We start from the raw sequence: 8,155 nt of genomic DNA, 5'->3' as shown, positions 1-8,155 counted from the left end.
ATGGTTTTATACTTAATCGCATCCAAAACTGAGCAACAGTAGACTTATCGTAATGAATCTTTTCACTAATAATTCCACATTTGCAGTTTGTAGAATAGGAACACTCAACATACACGTCATTTCATAAGTATTATTGGCAAAATTTGTTTTTGCCTACCGCATTCTGAAGATTCGACTTTTCATATTATCAGCAAAAAAAGCATCCAAAGACTTTTTGGAACAAGTTTCAAAATTATTACTCGACAGACCAGGAGGAAAAAGAATAACTACACTTATATCAAGACCAGAAACTGTTTGGAGAATCTGATGTACAAAATGTGCGTTTGATGATCATAGCTGGAAACCTCTTAAATCACGTTACCACAATCAGCATGAAGAAATAGTAGAAAATCATAGGACACATATTAGGCAACCAATTAATATTATGTATCGATCCGCTGCAAACCGATGGAGTCAAAACAAGGATCGGAAAGAGCAGAGCCAAACTCAATAGGAAGCAAAATATGGGAATATTCAAAAATAATGATGACACAAGAAATAAATTAGAAAACATTTATTCAATTGAAATTTCTAACATCATACTAACAGTTCCGTGTGTTTTTGTTTTATTAATTATTTATGAACCATATCATTTCAGATCGAAAAGACAATTTGAGGTTATAGGTTGACGCACGTTTTTCCTCACAACTTTGAACTTTTAGAACTGTTTTCGATAAACTGATTTGACTTATCAAGTTTATATTATTTACCAACTATGCGAACGTTCGTTACATTTGTCGCGCACTTCGTAACGTCAAACGCCGTCTGATTCGTTACCACACAACTATCAAAGGGAACTCGTATACATAATCTAATTACACACATGACATATAACCACGCTATAACTGACGATATATTTACGCTGGACAATATCCCTTGCACACTGGTTCAATTGAAGGAATTAATACTTATTTCCAATCGAACGAAATAATAAAATCTGCATCACGCACTTTTTTAAAACACACGGATCACAGACTACATTTACGCGGCCGCTTTTATACCGGTTTAATTCACTAAAGACCGGTTTTCTTAATATTGTGACACCACATCACTATTTTTACTAAAATAATAAATATTATGCACTCCACTAAACAACGAACATTTAAAAAAATTAAATTTAGACCGCACTTTGTTATGTCGAAACTACGTTTATTCATGATGCTATCAAAAACTGACAGATGGTTGTACATATATACATTGACGAAGTCTGAGCGTGGTTACGTTCATGGAGTCTGACCGTGGATACGTTTATGGAGTCTAAACGTGGTCGGTCAGATGGAGTGAGCCAATCAGAATGCGTTGAGCTACAACTCTGTTACCACTAACTCACGTCAAAACGCGTCAAAAACGTGAACGGTGGACTGCGCTGTCTCCGATGACTCCGTTGTCTCCGTTGGCCCCGCAATCCTGTAACATTAGAGAATACATTAAACTCACAACATTTAATTATTTCCCATACATTTCGTTATTTAATTGCTGCACATGCATTTATTTTCATTCTAGTACTCACTTTATTCATAAATATTTGAAATACTTACCGTCGGTAACTCCGTCCCTTTTACGCGTCCGCTATCACCGCGTAGTCGGTAAATAGAGACTCCGTTGTCAAAATTCGCGGGCGGTAACAACGCGTGCCCTCAAAAGCGCGCGAAACCAAAAATTTCCTAGACGGAGAAAATTTTACTCGCGACGCAACTGCAGCCTGTCTCTGAGGCGCGTGCCCGCTCCGAGTTAGTGCGACGCCACTGTAACGCCTCTCTCCACGGTACACGCGCGAAGTCTGGAGGGTCGCGAGCGAAACCGTATTCGAACTGATTCTTGCGTTCCCGAATAACGGGATAACCACCTGTAACGATACACGTTACACGCACACGGCAAGCGCCCGTGTGCGTAAGAACAGTCGAGTCCGACGCCCCACCACGGCGAGGGAAACCCCGCGCCGCGTGCCCCGCCGCACCACGGAGTGGAGACTATATAAGGCGACACCTCCGTGGCCAATAACCTATCATTTAATCCAAAAACTCCAATCCTATAATACACTCTCGGCGTGTCTCCTGGCATAGCGTCCAGCTATCACGCTTCCTTAGGAAAGCCCATCCTACCTCGAATATCGTGTCTCCTGGCACAGCGTCCAGCTATCACGATATTCTCCTCGATCTCGGAAACGAGTGTCTCTCGGCATAGCGTCCGACTATCACTCGGGAACGAAATCACCCTAAGATCTCCGTGACAAGTGTCTCTCGGCATAGCGTCCGACTATCACTTGCCATAGACATCTAAACTCCTTGGCACAGCCCAGGCCACTCTTAGATATAAGTTCTCGGCAAAGCCCATGCCACGTAGTTTATAAGTCTCGGTACAGCCCATACCTCATTAGTATACTAAGTCCTCGGTATAGCCCATACCATTCTAAACGCAGCACCCACTTCATCATTTCAAAACACACCAAATCAAGTATTATCCCAACGCCATTCGTGAGCCACCCGATAGATCAGAAAAACCGAATTATGTGTTAAAAGTCTCTCGACATTGCGTTCGATTATCCTTTGACACATAAATCGTTCGAAGAATTCCTTTATTGTCGTGTCTCTCAGCACAGCGCCTGACTATCACACAATCAAGGGAATTCCCAAGTCCCCACCTCCAGTCTACCAAAACATCGAATCCTCATCCTAACCGATGATGAAAAAGTGCGACAGTACGCGTCGTATGTAAACACGGCAGCCGACGCGCTCCTGAGGTTGTATTCCTATCTCTCTCTCTCCTTCTTATCTGCCTGTCCGAAGATCCACACAGCTGAGCCGGTCAATAACCCCAGATCAGACGGCCAGCACAACAAATAAGAATTAAAAGTCGGCATCTCCGAACCCGCGAAGCGGCTGGTAGACATTTGTTTCGTTTCACACCTTTCCGACGAGGAGAGAAACCACCTTCCCGACGAGGAGCGAACCCACCTTGCCGACGAGGGGAGAAACCACTCTTCCGACGAGGAGGACCCTTTCCTAGGGCCGTACGGCATAGACAATTTTCTCTCTTGCAGAATAGTGGTAGCTGCTCATACGTTATCCTTTTCCGTTTCAGCTTTAGCTTACTCATACCCATCTTTTGCTTCATTTCTAAAGTTCAGTAACTTCTCTCGTGGACTTCCCTGCTTCAATTAAAAAAAAAAACTTTAACGTCTATTGGGTTTTTCCTTTATTCCTTTATAATTAAAGTCAGTTTCCGCAGTTTTATTTTTCGCACCTCCGATGCCCAAAAAACACAATAGAAGTAGCCGTATGCATGCGCTGCGACGACTCAGCAAGAGTTCTAATAACCCCGAAGTAACCGTCACTCGGACGGGATGCGATTCCCAAAGCGCTCGGATTTGCGAGGAGTTTTTTCTAAATTTAAGAAGGTACAAACGGTATTTAAAATCCCCGATCAGTTTGTGCACAATAAAGAAAACCATAGCCAGCATAATAATAACCCTGTGTCAGAGTTCAAACTACCGCAACCTCTCTCTCAACCTCCTAAAACTCCTCTGCCTAAATCCTTCCTCACCGACGTCCAGTCAAAGGATGAGTTTTACGATCTCTTCGACCGGGTTATGTCACAACCCCTCCCTCCCCCAGATCGCGCCACTCAGGAGGTTATTGATGAATTAAAGACTTTGGAAAAATCCGCAAACGCACCCCTAGAACCGCCGCGAAAAAAGTCGAGGGTGGTCAGTGACATAGCCCTGTCGAAGCGGATTCGGACCGTTCCACTTACGCAGCGAGAGGATAGCGTTCCTCCGCGAACGTCATCAGCCAGAGTTCTTATTGAGATTCCGGTAGCCCCATCGTCCGGACCAAGTGAGGAAACCGCGCTGGATATGCCGAGCCTCCACTGAATCCTACCAAACCATCATCCCTGCAACAGAAAACAAAAAAATAAAAAAATCGGAATAATTCCAAAAAACAGAAAAAATGAGATACGGTAAAAAATCCTAAAAACAAAAACAACAAAAAAACAATAAAACGAATGATATTAAAAAAAAATCTATCAAACAATCAATCAATCAAAGAGTTACTTATCTATCCCACCTTACCTACTTACCTTTCCTGCCGACGATTTCGCTGGAAATCTCGCGTAGACACCGCTGGGCCGAATTCTCACATCCGCGTGGTTCACCCACTCTCACCGCGTTGCTTCGCATTGTTGAAATCGTCTCACTAACATATTGCTCATCGGTGTTTTCAACAAATTGGCAATGAAAAAAAGAGAGGAAGAAAATATACGCGTGTAATTTCTATCACTTGCTCCTATAGGGCTTCTATCAATGATCGTGTAAAGCAGGCTAACGCACTAACACTGCGTAAATGAGAGAACGAGAGAAAGGAAATGTGCGTGCGCATCACTCTCTCCCTCAATCCTACAATACTTCCAAGTCAGGGCTCAAGACTAAATTTAAGAGTGGGGACGATGGACCTACACTGTGTAATAGTTATTTCTATCTCTACCAACGTATATATATCTCTCTCTCAATTATCGTTCGCCTCGCCTAATCACACGAGCCCATGGCAATGAGCGTGAGAGAGAACGAAAATGTACATGCGCATGCGCATTCACACTTTTCGTAGCACTTCCGTTACACACTTCCGTAACAAGATTTTCACCAGCTTACCCCCCAAGTCCAGCGCGCCTATAGAAGTTTTACTTCAAAAATCGAAGAGGGTCACCGTCACAATATTGTATCAAATGCTAAATTATGAATATCAATACGAATACGATACGAAAAGAATACGAATAATGAATAGTAAGAGATCTACGGATTTTCCATTTAAAACTTTATTCGCTCGAAGGGGCTGAGCTTTAATCAAAATCAATCTAAAATTTTGATGGATTTTTTTTCTATTTGAAATCGCTTAGAGTTTTCGTGAAAAGAATTAGATTAACCGTTTATTTTTTTCATTAACCACATTCAATATTATTGCTTTTTATACTTGGGGCTATTCGTTCAGGACCTTCCTCCAGCTGTATTTCGTCCTCGGAATTTTCTTCTGGGAGGCGCATTAGCGCTTGGCTTATATATTCTTTTAACACTGCTGTCATGTCGAGACATTCGGACGGTGTAATCTCTCCACAAGCGAGCTTGTTCCATACTAATTGTGAAATGAATAAAATTTTGTTAGTACGAGAGGTACAACAATTCAGTATCAGTACCTCATTGCAGTGGATTTAACACATGTAAAGAACATACATTTTTTAAATTTTTTCCGCCGGAAATTCGTAGCGTATCGAGGATACCGCTTGATTCTTTTATTTTGTCTTAGACTTTCCAAATCGTCTCTGGCGTTCGAAGTTAGCTTGATAAGTTGACCTATTAACATGTTTACTGTCATTAATAGGCTGTTTTGAAGGAGAGGCATATATTTTCAATCGCTGAGCAACACCGCGATTTTAACAATTCTTAAATAAAAAATTCTTAATACCAAATGATTATGAGTTTCACCTATTAACGCCCAGGCTGATGGGTGTTGCCCCATTTTTTGTTTGAGAATGCTGTTATATGATTCGATAACGTTATTGGTCCTTCGAGACAATCGATAAACGCTGAACCCGATGGGTTTCACCTTTCTCAACCACTGGCGCTCGTAATATGTGGAAATCTTTCAAACGATTCCTGCAATGGAGTTGGCAGAGCGTTTTTCAAATTGGCAAATTCTCCCGCAATCACTGATGCCGGCAAATAAGCGAGGGCCATGATTTTCTTTAAAAATAATGTAGCTTCCGCATTTTCTCTTATTAAAGGCATCAAACGCAATGCCTTGACTTTTTTTAGGATAGCCTAAGAAATGAAAATATATATAAAATGAAAAATTGATGAAAAATCAAATTTGATATTAAGAAATTTCACCCACTCTGTCGTAGTGAACACTGCAGCCGGCAATAGTGGCTCGAGGAAATGCATTCCTACAGGCGTTTCTTAAAGCTAGTTCGAAGTCGGTCATTACCACTGATATACCTTCCCCATTAATTACGGTAGTTTTTACGACATCCAATACAGCTGTATAGCTGAGTTCTGTTTTTTTCGACATTAAAATGTGGGCCATTGGTAATGCCTACAATAATGCATATATTAGAGAAGGTTATAGAGGAATAAAAAATAATTACTGTGAACATGAATTCTCACATGGTCGTATATGATGCCTAAAACTGAAACTAGCTGATAAACACCTCTCACCCGAGGCGTCGTTTGAAACCATCAATAAATATGTGGGTGACGTTCACAAACTCGGATACGAATCGCGGGTCGTACAACAATATGTGCACTAGGGTGGCCCTTAATATGGGTAAAAAAAAAATTGATCGCGCCGCCCCCCAAAACGGTTCCAAATAATAAAAAAAAAAAATCTACGTAAAACCATAGCTATGTCCGGTAAGAGGAAGACGTGCCTGTAAGCATGAACTTGGATTTAAGGGAACCCGGTGGGCTAGAAATTTCAAAAAATGGATTTTATTTTTTTGCGATATTTCGAAAGTATAATATCTCACGAATATACTGTAAAATTTTCATGGGGGAATTCCCAATATTATAGCGTCTACAGCTCATTGTCCAGGTATAGAGCGGTCCGCGCGCTCCTCATGGGTCTAGCGCTCGGAGCGCGGCAGTTGACCCGACCCTTCTCCGAAAATATATACCCGTATATAGTATATACTATATACCTATATATGTAGCGTTACGGTGGTAGGTGAAGGTGAAATAAACGTAACGCTAACTATGAGTTGGGAGAATATGTTGTATTTATTGTCGTTGCCTCTCGCTCACGCGGCCCGTTCTTAACTGCTTGTTACAATTCTTCTTCCCGTACGCTCGCGCGTGAGAGGGGGTGAAGAGCTGAGTGTTCGGTGCCGAATAGTGTCGTGCTTCTGTGTATGTGGATGTGGATGTGGATGTGGCCACATATATACCCTTCCCTTCCCCGAATAGTGCCAGAATCGCGGATTAACTGTAAGTATTCAAAATTTACTCAATTTTTGAAAATATATGCACCTCAAACTTTAAACTCGTTTATCTCGAAACGACTTTTTTTGACACGGTGCAGATGAAAAAAAAAAACTATTCAACCGAATCATTTGAAATTTGGATATGTTGTTCATAACATGTATGGCTATCGTCGGAACTAGAATCATAATTTTATTTAAATAATTCCCTATTGTTTACAACAAAAAACTAGTGAAAAAAGACCCGATTTTACGAACTTTTTTTTCAAAAGCGCGCCATTTTGTCAATTTTTAATTTTTTCGATTCGTTCTAGTTCCGACCATAACTGCACTCTTTCTGATTAAGAATCATTTTGAATTTTTTGTTTCAAATGAGTAACAGTTTCAAAATCATCTACGCCGTCCGGGTCCGATTTTTCGAAAGGGTCATGTTCAGCGGCATTTTTTTAATAATAAATATTGTTTTAAAAATAACAATTTTTTTTTTGTATTCTCAATAAACCCAGTAATAAGCCCGAAAAGTTAAAACAACGTTTTTAAAATTTTTAATGGCGAAAAAAAAATCCTGAAAATAGGTCGATTTTTCGTACTTTAGACCACCGGGTTCCCTTAAATATCAACTTTTCCGTATGATTGGAGAAACTTGAATTTTTAAAATCTGGTTCATGTGTCAATTTTTCTTCCTACTTCCCGATGCTATTGTACATTAGTATTCAACATACAGATCAAATACTAAGGACTTCCATACTACACTAACGAAAAAAAATTAAAGGGTCATAAGATTTTTTCGAATTTTTAGTGATTTTTCAAAATGTTGTATTTCAGTGAAAAATGGTCGTATCGAGGTCTAAAAAAACGCATTTTGAAGGTTCAAGTTTTTAATTTTAAGATCTTATGACGAAAAAAATGCAGAGCTACATGTTCTGCGCAATTTTGAGAAAAAGTGTGAGAAAAAAATTTGCAAATTTTTATGCTTTTTTTTCAATTCCACAAGCGTAGATTTATTTTTTTCAACTGAGCCATGGTATGGACCGGATAACTGGTTTATTCAGCTTCAATTTTTTATTTTTTAAACTTCGATAGGACCATTTTTTGTTGAGATGTTGAATTTTTAATCAAGAAGGACTCAATGGTCGCGCAGGAAATT

The sequence above is a fragment of the Venturia canescens genome, chromosome 3 (assembly GCF_019457755.1).
Source record: "Venturia canescens isolate UGA chromosome 3, ASM1945775v1, whole genome shotgun sequence".
NCBI classification, from domain to species: domain Eukaryota; kingdom Metazoa; phylum Arthropoda; class Insecta; order Hymenoptera; family Ichneumonidae; genus Venturia; species Venturia canescens.
Note: the sequence above shows the minus strand (reverse complement) of the source record.